This window comes from Muscardinus avellanarius (genome assembly GCF_963383645.1).
Source record: "Muscardinus avellanarius genome assembly, chromosome: X".
Lineage (NCBI taxonomy): Eukaryota > Metazoa > Chordata > Mammalia > Rodentia > Gliridae > Muscardinus > Muscardinus avellanarius.
Window position 1 is genome coordinate 89,157,101 of NC_137792.1, and position 13,907 is coordinate 89,171,007.

A 13,907-nucleotide genomic window follows, 5' to 3' on the forward strand; every position below is an offset into this window, starting at 1 on the left:
TATGTTTGTGAATGTCAAACACTAAGCCACACATTATAAGGAGGGAAGGGGTAGAGAATGGGGTGGGAACTGGGTAAGGGCTAAATGTGTGATGTGTGCATGTATGCTTCTACTATCTTGTACTCCATGCAGATGTATGACTACAATGCACCAATACAAATTAAAAAAAAGAAATAGGGTCTTTCTAAGTTGCAGGGGGGCCCTGCTAGGTTGCTGAGACTGGCTTTTAATATGTGATCCTTCTGTCTCAGCCCTTCAAGTACTGTGATTACAGGTGTACACTACTACACATGGCGAAGATAATTCTGATTTTAATTCAGAATTACATCATGTAAAGGATTTGTGATCTAGAACAAATTATTTAATCCCCCTGTTCCTCAATATTTTTTAAAATAAATGATTATATATGTATATATAATGAATTTATATATAAAATTACATATATGAGTATAACCATTAAATGATATAATTCAGTTAAACATATTTTGTGTGACTTCTTTGCACCCCTGCACTCCATATATTTGTACTTAAGTGTTTTAGTGAGGTGTATGAAAATGCCTAGTTCAAAGAAATCTGATATCACTTGTTAATACTAACCATGCTGGTAACAATGATGTTTGCAATGATGACAGTAGAATTAATTCAGGCATTTTTGGATATATTGTTGTGATGGGGTGTGTCCATACAGCGCCTAAAGAGATGCAGCCTCCCTTGGCCTGAGCGGCCTGCAGCCTAAGGAAAGCTTTAGGTAAAGTTTAAGAACTTCTGCAGTAAAATGATTCAGCAGAAAAGGGGCTAAGATGGCACCTGGAGGAAGCTACGAAGGCGTGATTTCTCCATTCATTATGAGTGGGATGACTGAGCAGTTTTTCCCTTTTTTACATTTAAAGGAGGTTCCACACACATAAATGGCTCATGTACTGGCCTGGGATTGGCTGTGAACTGCATGCTAGTGATCTTTATTCCAATAGGCTAGGCTATTTCCCATGGGAATTCCCCTCATGGTTTTGTGCTATATATATATGATTGCTTGGAGAGGAATAAAAGAGATCTTGCTTGACTTGACTCCTGGCTCGTGGGTGTATGTGTGTGTGTTTGAGTCGTCGGCACTGAACCATCCTGTTCAGCCCCATGCCACTGATGGCGGGCCTGACCCCCATCATTGTTGTTGCATATGTTTTTGTGTTATTGTGATGATAAATCCATTAGATGTAATCATATTTAAAATCTGATTTTGCATGGTAAACTTGCTTCATTGCTAAAGTTTTTGACTATATCCCTAAAAATAAATGATTGGCTTTTTCTTCCTGCTTTTTACTGTGAGGCTCTTCACTGTGAGGCTCTACCCACAGCCATATTGACACTAATTGGCATCGTGGTAGGCAGTTTCAGTCAGGAGATCAAGTACTGACAGAGAATGCTGTGCCTTTTTCAAGAGCAGAGGTATATTGGTAGGAATCAGAGTGAAAAGCTCACTTAACACTGTTCAGTTTGCTTTTTCGAGAAACAATATAGCCACTGCAGACATCATCTTGATAATCTTTTTAAAATTGTAACTCTCACTATTAAACAGAAATTAGGAAAGTAACACCAGTAGCAGTTCTCTCTCAAAACAGTTTCCCCTGGAAAGGCTTTTAGAAATGTTGCATAGGATATGAAGGCTTTCCATCTGTTTATTGTTATTTTTTAAATGTCATTGGTACATTGTGATTGTAGGTGATATTGAGATTCACTGTGCATTCATAAATGCACATAACATTATTTTGTCTGTTTCCTTCCCATACCTCTCCTTTCCCTTACCTTCTCCTTCCCCTGATATGCTTCTGCTAGTATATTGGTCTCTTCTCATTTTCATAAGTTTCCTTTTTTATTTTCTCTTTATTTGTTTAAATTTGAAAAACTCCTTTCATAAGGAATTTGAGCTTGTGTAATAACCCATTGTATTTCAGGACTGAAGTGTAGTAAATAACTGATAATTGGGAAGCATCTAATGGCATAATTGATAATTCTTGGGATACTATTTTCAAAATAATTTTACATGGAAAGTCATTTTGTGCATATGGCTAGGAGAATTTTCAAATCCATACCTCAAAAGACCAATTTATCTCTTACTGGCTTGGACAAGTGTGCGTGTGTGTGTGTGTGTGTGTGTGTGTGTGTGTGTGTGTGTGTGTTTGCATGCTTATGTGTGGTACTGTGTATGGAATCCAGTGGCCTTCTACCTTTGGGCTACCTTCCAGATCTATTTTATATTTTATTTGGAAAAAAGGTCTCACTAAGTTGCTATGAACCTCACTAAACTGTTGAGGCTGGCTTTGAACCTATGTGATCCTCCAGTCTCATCTTACCAAGTACTGGGATTACAAGTATACTCCACCACGCCCAGCTACAAAAAAAAATTTAATAGTAAAAGAAGACTAGGTAAGTAACTGTAACCACAAATGAACTTTACTCTTGGGAAAGTTCATATATGAAAATTCAGTCATGCCATATACTTATTTCTATTTTCTTTATAAATTTTTATTGTACATCATAATTATTCATGATAGTGAGATTCATAGTGATAGATTCATACATGTACATATCATTATTTGATATTTTCCTTCCCCACACTATTAATAATACACATTCATATATTATAATACTTATTTTGAAGATAGATGAAGTACAATTATTAAATTTTACCTAAAAAATATTTAGTTCTTATGCTTCTTTTGGCATATTATTTTTCTGATGTCATAATGTAGTTTGTAGTGGTTGTGACATATGTGCACATAGCACTTGATGAGTTTATAAATATATAGTTAATATATAGATTATCCAAAAGATTTCGAGTATTTCGCAGTTTTTTTTTTTTTTTTTTTTGTGTGTGTGTGTGTGTTGTGCTAAGGATGAAATTCTGGGGCCTTCTGCCTCCAGGCTATTATTGATTGACTGTCTGGAAAAACAAGAAGCATACACAAATTTTTTTCAGAAATTTTTTACATAAAATGCAAATCATTGAATTTATTCAAATTGTACTGCATTACATAACTTTATTATATTTAAACTATATATTGATTTTTAGGAAAATATTTTATTACAAATGTGGTAATGCTCATTGTGTAAACCCTAGGGACTATAAAGAAATAATAACTGTTTCCAATGTGATAGTATTCCAAAATATTGATACTGAGTGCTGCCATTCAAAATAGTAAGAATCTAATCCAGAGATGGTGGCCCACACTTGTAATCTCAGTACTTGAGAGGATGAGTCAGGAGTATCATAGGTTAGTGGCCAGGCTCAGCTATTTAATGAGGCCCTATGCTATTTAGTGAGATTTTATTTACAAATAAATAACAAATTGGGCTGGAGTGTAGCTCAGAGGTAGAATGCCCCTGAGGTCAATCCCTGCTACCACAAAAATATATTAATAATCTAGTAGCCAAACTTCATTTGGATTAATAGTGATTTTTGAGATAATTTCTTGTTTACCACTTATTTTTGTATTCTTTTATAAAATACATTTTCAAAACTCTGCCTTTTTATCTTACTAAAGTTTTAATTTTTTGTTTTTATGTCCTTTGATATTGAAAATGTAACCACCTTTTCCATGACTCTATTGCAATTACTTTTAGTCATAAATTTCTGATTTTGCCTAATGCATAGGTAGGCATTTTAGGCCTACCGATCAAGTGAATATCAGTCATGCTTTCTTTATTTTCTAATTTTATTCATTTAGCCTTAATAATTTAAGATTAATATTGATGACATCAGTATGACATTTTATGTTTTCATGTAATTATCAAAATAAGTCAAGAGTTCAATCTTTTCAAACTTTCATGAGTAGGAGATGGTACCAAAAATAAAGATACTGGCTAATAAAATTTTAAGGGTTTCTATCCCAAGGCCAGAGCAAATTTTAGAAATCTTGTTTTATTTTCCACTGACTTACACTAAAAAATAGCCAACACATTACAAAACATCCAAAGCAGAGCAATGTAATCACTGTAGCTAGCCATGACAAAAGTTATCTGTAATTTCTACACATCTCATTCTAGAGGGGAAACAGGAATAAAATCATTATCATTGTCAAATCTTCTTGCATTCTTTCCTTTGTCCAATGTCTTCCTGATTTTTTTCTCCCCTTCTCTCCTGCTAGAACAAAAAAGGTTTCAATGAAATTTCTAATCTTTGATTTTAGCAACTGATTACACTTTTGAATTCCTTTGCTACCTCAATCATATATTTAAATTGGATGTCATCTAATGATGTTTGTGGGCTAAAATATTTTCTTGTGAAAAATAATTCAGCTTCAATATGCAGAGGAAAAGATAAATTTTAGATAATCCATTCACTGGCATTCTCATAATGCCTAATATTTATAGTAGCTATTTCATGTGCTCTAGAGAACTGCAAAGGTAAATGATTTAAAAAAATAGGTGGGATGGCATTAAATTGAAAAGATTCTGTGCAGCAAAGAAAACCATCAAGTGTCTGAGGAGAGGCCCTTACAGAATGGGAAAAGATCTTTGCCATCAACTCTTCAGTTAGAGGAGTATATAGTTTAATATGCAAAATATATAAAGAACTTAAACATATAATACTAAAAAAAACAATTAAGCACAATATAAATGTACACCACTCTCAATATGTTCCACTTAGAAAAATAAAAATTAAATAAAAAATAAATAAAAATAAATAAAATTGGCATTTGAACTGCATAGACACTTATAAAAAGGAAATCCAAATAGTCAATGAATATATGAAAAAATTTCACATCATTAGCAAGCAAGGAGATGCAAATCAATACTACACTGAGATTCTAACTCCAATTAGAATGGAGGTTGTCAAGAATGCTAGCAATAATAAATGCTGGCAAGGACTGGGTGGAAAAGAACTCTTATACACCGTTATTGGGAGTCCATGTTAGTAGAAAAACTATGGAGATTATTAAAAAAGTTCCTCATAAAACTAGAAACAGAACCACCACATGACCTATATATACTACACCTCACTATCTTTCTAAAAGAATTAAAATCAGAACCCTTTGGTGATACATGCATTCCTGTTTGTAACAGCACAACTCACAACAGACAAACTATGTAATCAACCTAAGTTTTTGCATTCAACAGATAAATAAATGACAAAACTGGTATGTATAAGAATGGAATTTTACTCACACATAAAGAACAGCACAAATCTCAATAGCCAAATTCCAGGACCAGGAAACGTTTCTGTGAACAGATCAATGGTACCGAAAATGTGGTATATATACAGAATGAAATTTTATTCAGCCATAAAAAATAACAAAATAATATAATTCGCAGGTATAACTAGAGAATGTTATGCTAAATGAATTCAGCAAGTCTCAGAATGTCGAGAAGAATGTTTTTTTTCCATATGTGGAAGCAAAAATAAAGCAATTGGGAATTTAGGTAATTGAGGATATTCAACAGTAAAATAGTGGGAGGGGACAAGGAAAGAAGGTGGGGAAGGGAAAAAGAAGAGCTGATGAAAGAAACAATTTAACTATGCAATGCCCATGTATGAAGCAACCACTACCAATCTCGCTATTATGTATAGAGATGGTGGGTATTAGAGGTAGGACTTACAGAGAAATACCCCAAGATCTCTTTGCATATTTGTTTGTATAACTGTGAACCTCTCTGTGATATACAATTACAATGCACCAATAAAAATGTTTAAAAACAGAGTATGAACTTCTCAGGGAGAAGAGACCCATTCAGTGTGACTGCGATACAGGACACATGTGATATAGTGACAGAGTTTGAAGCAAAAACAAAAATATTGAAATTATATAAATAGGGAGCTTAGATCCATGTAATATTATAAGGACTATATGTTATATTCATGTATGTGGCAGACAGCTATGGAAATAAGAGTTTTTGAAGGATCACAGTGAATTCAGTGAGAAGAACACTTTCCTGGGGGAAGAGATAACTAATTGATGTCAGAGAGGTCACTGTTCTTGTATTAAGATATCTTTGGAGACGTAGGACAAATAATCAGCATAAGCAAAGTAAAATCCATAAGGGGCTTTGTTTGACTATTTTCCGTATGAGTTAGGCCTCCAAAGTTAAGGGTGTCAGTACTTTCAAATTGTAAATATCACTTGATATAGCCAAACTTACAAGGGTAGTCAATTTGAGTATCTTGGAATAGAAATATTATCCTGAATTACTTGAGTGGCCCCTAACAAAATCATAAACATCTTTATAAGAATGAGGCAGAAGAATATTACATAAAGGAGAGGAGGAGAACATGTAAGCAAAGAGACAGAGGTTGGAGTGATGCAGTCATAAATTATGGAAAGCCCTCAGCTCTCTAATGCTGGGAAAGAAAATAAAAGATTCACTCTTAGAGCCACAAGAGGAAAGCTGCCTGTCCTACTGCACCGTGATTATGGCATAGTGAAACAGCTTTTGGACTTTTCATCTTCATCAACAGGAAATGCACTATCTTATTCTGAATGAACAGGTTCCATGGCTTCCTCCACACTTTTACTGGATATTGAACCCATCATCATTTTACATCTGAGCTGTACCCAAGCCCTTTATATATATATTTTTTTATTCTGAAATGGGGTCTAAGTTTTTGAGGCCTTCCTCAAATCTGCAATCCTCCTGTCTCAGCCTCCCAAGTGTTGGAATTACAGGGCTGTTCCAATATGCCACACTCTTCAACGTTCTTAGATTATTTCACTATGCTTAGAATTTTAGCCCAAATTTAGTTCATATAGCATGCCTTTCTCAGATTCCACTTCAGATTTCATAGCTAAAAGGTTAGTGGATGATGTATGTTTCTCTTTTATGAATAAGAAAAATAATTTTATAACTCTCGATGCAAGTCTTTAAATGATTTTAGAGTTTTATTTTAGGAAGTTGAAATGGCATGTGCAACAAAGAAAAAGTTAACCAAAGTATTAGCTTAAGATAATAAAGTGACTTTGCCTAAGGTGTGATAAACACCAACCAATACAGATTTGGTATGTTCTAGACCAGTGTAACAAGTATGACTGTGAACAAGACAAGATAGTACTTCATTGAGTGCAAAATTTTGTAATACATCCTCAGTGCTATTATTAATAAGGAAAGACAGGGTAATCAAAAGAAGGCTAAGGAAATGCAAACTTAACCTATTAAATCTAATTATCTCATATATTAGAGACCTATAAAAACCTAAATTGGGTAACAAATATGCCACTTATGATAACTTTTTGAATGTAGAGTTTTTAGAATCATATTATTTTAAGAAAATTAATTATTTTTAACATATATATGTACATATATGTGCAATATATAAAGGATATATTAACTCTATATTATGACTTCCAATGTATTTTAATGCACCTGTGTCAATTTTATTGAAGTAATCACAGAATTAAAATTTTAGAATTTAATGGGTTAAGTTAGGTCTTGATATTCAGGGATAGTTTGAGTGGGGAATATAGGAGGAAGAGAAACATTTTAGCTAGGAGTCATACTATAAACAAAAACAAAGCAGTATAACATTTATCCTAATTTAATCAATTTGTCCTGGTTCTTCTCTAATTTTCTCCATCAATATTCCTTTTTTGGTCAAAAAACCTGATTGTTAGTTCCTAATTTCATTCTACATTTCCTGGGCTTTCTGTCTTTGCTAATGCTGTTCTCAAAAACTTATCAATAATGCTTCTTTTGTGAAGCTTTTTCTTATCACAATATGGTAAATTCTTACTATTCTTGTTAAAGGAGGCCCACAACACCTTGTGTGATAATCTCCAATGCCACTAATAACATTTCATTATTCTTTGTAAAACTACAAATTCCTTGAGGGCAGTGATCAGGGATTACTCATCTTAATATACCCTGGAAAAAGCTTGCAAAGAATTTTGACATAGCAGATACTCCTGCTTTAAAAAAAAAATTTGAGCTGAAAGTGATTGAATCCCATGCCCCTGAAAACATCCCAAACTGGAGAAAAAGTGATATTCAAACTATATGTAGCAACATAATTTTAGAATTGGAAGAGTCTGTTGTTTATCCAAATAATTTTCATATTATTTCTATAACTTGCATATAGACAGTGCTTAAATAATACATTAAAGAAATTATATTGCCTAATGGTCTATTTATTGAAGGAACTAAGGATTAAATCCAGGGGCATTCTACTTCTGAACTACAGCCCTAGTCCTATTTTTTATTCATTATTTTGTAAAAAGGTCTCATTAAGTTGTGGACGGCATCATTTAATTGCTGAGTCTGGACCCAAACCCACAATCCTACTGTCTCAGCCTTTCAAGTACTAGGATTACAAATATGTGCCACCATGCCCAGCTTAATGATGTATTTATATATTACTACCAAATAAGACTTGTACAGGTGAATACAAAATTATTTTGTCAGTGACTCAGATGATGATGTCACTTAAAACTTGGTATTAAGAAAATTTAGTTTCTGTCCTTTTAAATTTTAAATTAACCCTTCTTTGCATGTAAGCACATACTGATTATCATGCTATAACCCCAAAACATGTATAATTATTATATATAAATTAAAACAAAACGAATGATTCAAAATTCAAAAATAGCTGGTTATGATGGCACACTCCTATGATCCCAGGACTTGGGAGGCTGAAATAGGAGAATCACAGACTCACAACCAGCCTTAGCAATTTAGTGAGGCCCTATTCAACTTATATCCTCTTTCAAAGTAAAAATAAAATACTTGGAGGTGTAGATCAGAGGTAGAATGTCCATGGGTTCAGTCCCCCACACCACAAACCTCTCAAAAAAGTTATAAATACTAAAAATATTACAAAAAAGATATTGTTAGAGGGCCAAATGTAGTGGCATGTACTTGTAATTTCAGTACTTGAGAGGCTGAAGCAGGAGGATCACATTTTCAAGGATAGCTTTGGCAATTTAGCAGGGTCCTCCACAACCTAGTAAGACCCTAAGGCTGAGAATGTAGCTCAGAGAGAGAATGTCCCTAGGTTCAATTCACAGTACCACACATACTAAATAAATAAATAAATAAAAAAATAAAATATTTTATAGTGTCCATCTCATTTAGAAGCAGATCAGTTTCTTCAGCTATTCAGTAACATATAGGTATGTGTATGTGTATCATTTTTTAATTTGTCTTTCTCATTATTTACAAAAGCCATCAGGACAAAGACTCCATCTTCTACTTTTTTTCTTAGAACCACTTGTATTAGGCTGTAGAGTAATATATTTGCTCATTCACAGCAATCAATAAATTCTTACTAAATATTGATTACTTCAAGACAGTTAATAGTGACAGGGATATTTGGTGAGAAATGCTACACAGCATAACCCAGTTTCTGTGAGGGTGGATAGTAAATAGTTGGAATGAACATTAGAGGTTGGAGTTTGAAGGCTAATGCTCCATGTTGTAGATAAACCAGCAAATACTCTTTTAATCTTATTAAATTATAGAAAATAAAACACTTTTGAAGTTATTCATTTTTGTTCATGATGATTAAGCAGAATTATTTGCATTCCTTATTCCTTAAATATGTTGCATGCAGGCTACATAAATCCCTCATTGTTTAATTGTCTATGGCTTTGCTTACAGTTATAGAATTTTGTATCTTGCATAATCATTCTAGAAAATGACCTTAGTTTTATGTTGACATTAGATTCTAAATTACAAAGTAGATTATTCCCAATGGTAGTTATTTCACATACTTGACTACATTATTTTTCAAGGATCTGCTGTGTTTTGTCACTAGTCGGAATATATAATCTCTTCCACATACTAAAAAACCCTTAGTGAGTATAGTGCAAGTTCCATTTTATCACTAGATTTTCCTAACAGTGAGTATTATCAAGTTTAAAAAAAGGTCAGGGAAAAAATTTCTATCACCATAAAGGGAATAAAGCCAATTGCTGTGTCTATATAAAAATGTGTCATGTGAACCAATTTTACTGCAAAGTGAGCTATTTAATCTGGTGTAAGATTTATCATCAGTAAAATAAAACACACACACACATATGTATACATATATACATATATATAGTACTCAAATATAGCCATTGTCATCAGCTCTTAAACTAGGATATCATTTTTCTTCTCCATTATTTATAGATTAGTTATAATTTTAAAAGTCCTGTCGAGCCAGGCATGGTGGTGCATGTTTTTAATCCCAGTATTTGGGAGCCTGAGACTGGAGGATTGTGGTTTGCAGACAGCCTCAGCTATTTAGTGAGGCCCTTTGGAACTCAGTGAGACCCTGTTTCAGAATAAAGAATAAAAAAAATATAGGGCAGGAGGTGTAGCTTGGAGGTAGAATGGCCCTGGGTTCCATCCCCAGACCCACACACACACAAAAAAAAGTCCTGTTGATTTTTCCCCCAGTTTTTTTTAGTTATTTCTCTAGCCATAATTAAACTAAATGAAAAGGCATATTTCTGAAAACATAAGCTGTATATTAGCTAGGTGTGGTGGTACATACCTTCAGTCTTAGTATTTTGTAGGTAGACGCAGGAGGATTGAAAGTTCTTGGACAGCCTCAGCAACTTAGAACCTATAACAAAATAAAAAATAAAAAGAACTAGTTGGGCCGGGCGTGGTGGCACACACTTGTAATCCCCGCACTAGGGAGGCAGAGACAGGAGGATCGTGCATGTTTGGAGCCAGCCTCGCTGGCTTAAGAGACCCTGTTTCCAAATAAAAAGTATAAAATAGGTCTGGGAGTGTAGCCCAGAGGTAGAAGGGCTTCCAGGAACCCCAGTACCACCAAAAAAAAAATAGTTGTTCAGAAGTAGAATTCCTTGTGTTCAGACCCCAGCATCACACACAAAAACAGGTATACATATTTAATGTATATTCCTGTATATATTTAAAGATGAATATACACCCATGACAACATTAGCACATAACAATGCCATAAAATTTTAAGGGTGATTTCTGGATGATTCCCAATCTCTGGTTTTAAGTAATTCTTTAAGCTGAGTGTAGTGGAAAGTGCCTCAATCTCATGTAATCCTATTATTTGTGAGGCAGACACAGGGGAAATCCAGGTAAAAGGGCAGCCTCAGAAGTTTAGCAAGACTCTGTTGTAAAATAAAAAATAAGCCAGACATGGTGGCAAATGTTTGTAATCCCAGCATTTGGGAGGCTGAGATGGGAGGATCATGATTCCCAAACAGCCTCAGCTACTACTTAGTGAGCCCCTTTGCAACTCAGTGAGAACTTGTCTCAAATTGAAGAATAAAAAAATAGGGCAAGGGGTGTAGCTGGGAGGTAGAATGCTCCTGGGCTCTATCCCCAGTAAAATAAAATGTAAAATAAAATAAAAAATAAAATGGTGCTGGAGGTATAGCTCAGAGGTAGAATGCCACTGAGTTCAATTATTAATCAGCAGTACTAAAAACCTACTACTACTACTACTACTACTACTACTATTACTACTATTGCTACTACTGCTATTACTACTACTACTACTACTAATAATAATAATAATAATAATACTAATAATAATAGTTCTTATTTTCCCCTGTCTTTTTGTCTCTCTCCCCCTCTTCTCCCTTCTTGTCCCTTCTTTCTATTTTACATACACCCACAGACACACAAACACCTACATACATTCTAACTGATAGTTATATATATATATAATTTCTAATTTTGACCCTTTTTGGTGCATTAAAGTTTCATCATAATATAGTTCATAGAGATAGTGACATACATGTACATAAAACTTACTGGGCTTTGCTCCTGCTTTCTCTCCAATCCCTCTCTTCATACAGGGTATGGATATTGGCATTGATAATCTCACATATTTACATAATGTCAATGGAAGTTATTCCTTTATTAATTGTCGGGGCCCACTTGGCTGGACGGAGATGGCACCCAGGCTTGTTGCCAGCGTGGACTCAAGATGGCGCCTAGGCTTGCAGCCAAGTCATAAGACTCACAAGATGGACGTCTCCTTGAGCATGCGCAGTGTGCCATTTTACGTGCCTTCAGAATGATCAGTGACGCAGCACCTCGTGCTACCATCAGCCTGCCTATGAGAGAGTCAGAAATGTGCATGCCCTAGCTGTGGAAAGCTTGGGGTTGGTAGGGAATAGAGGGAGGGATTATGATGCTGATATATATTGTGCTTGCTGTACACATTGAGTGAGAGATATTCAGAGACAAATTGAGACATATTAGGAGAAGAATTAAGGATCCATTAAAGAAGAATTCATATTTCAGCTGAAGAGGTGTCTGTGTCGTTCTCTAAGTCCCTGCGTGTCGGAGTCTTAGGGGACGATAAGTGGCGCCGAAACCCGGGAAAAACAACGCTGGCAACAAGCCTGGGTGCCATCTCGGTCCAGCCAAATGGGCCCCGACAATTAATGTCCCATTTCCCCCTTTCTCTAAACCACTTCCTTCATTCCATCGGAGTTTCTACTTTTTTATCTGAAGTCTCCATGTATTTTGTCTAAATAAGGCTAACCACCCGATTTTAAATTGGATTTTCAGATAGAAACTAAAAACTAAATTGCATAGAACATATATTATCGTTTAATTTTGTTAATCATTTTTTACTATGATACATCCCTGGAACAAGCTTTTAAGTATATTCAGAACATCATACTAATATTCACTCCATATCCTGCCTCTGGGCATTTCTACTTTAGGCTTTAAGGGTACCAAAGAAGTACCAAATTCCCTTAGAATAATGCAATAGAACTCTGACAACACTGATTGCAGTTTATTATTTTGGAATTGGACTTAGATAAAGTTGATCAGCACTCTATGCCATGATTATAATGTGTCTTCAAATAATATGGACCTTCCTATTATTTCCAAACAGAAATTGATTTTGCTTTTGTTCTCCAAAGGGACTCTTAATTCTTGAATTGCAGACTTGGCTTTCTCCTTTAGAATGTAGCATACTAGGTTTACTGATAATTAATTACACCAGTCTGGCATCAAAAGAATTTGTCATTACTCACTTTGCCAATAAAAATTATGATGACACCAAGATGGACTTCCTGGAAAACGTAATTATATCATAGATCTATAGTTGAAAACAATTGGAGGAATAATGTTCATTGTCAAGATCAGGTAATAAATGGCTTTAATAGATGATTGAATGTTTCCCAAAGAAGTGGACACATTTCATTACCATAAGGCACATTACTGTAAATATTGTCAATACCTAACAGTATTAATATCTTATAGCACAAAAATTTGCATAATGAATATAGTTAAACTATTTATTCAACTAATTCATGTTCCAAAGCTGAGTTCTATTTTCTCAGCCCTTGTTTAGTCGTCACTTACTAGCTATAAAAATTGATCAAATTGGTCTGGGTTTCAGTTTCATAATCTGTTAAAATGAGGATAATAAGTACACTACCAAGCTTACCGTGTTTTTTTTTCAATATCACATAAAACCATTGTTAAAATATTTTTGATACCATGATGGAATTGTTTCTTCATAGGTGAGTTTCAAGTACTCATGAACCTTCTTTTATGAAAGAAGTGAGTGAAAGAAGGTGCACTTTCCCTCTTCATTGATATCCCCAGATGCCAATTTACAACTGTTCAAGCAAAATAAGGAAATAGAATGAGAATATAGTGAAAACTCTGATCCTTCACATCAGCAAATTATTAGGAACTGATTCAACACATAATATGAAGTAGCCTTGGCAAAATAAAGAACAATATATACTCTGACCCTAAGATGTTTCTAGTGTCTGTGAATTGGAAGGAAGAACAAAAAATAAGTGAATTTTAAAGGATAGCCTGAGAATCCGTGGGTACATACAGGACCCTTTTAGGATATTTGAAACATCAAATATCTTTTCATTGTAATATTAAGAAATCATTTGTTTTTTCTTCTCATTCTCTCATGATTTTGTAGTGGAATTTTCAGAAAATATATTTTATTTGTACATAATGAC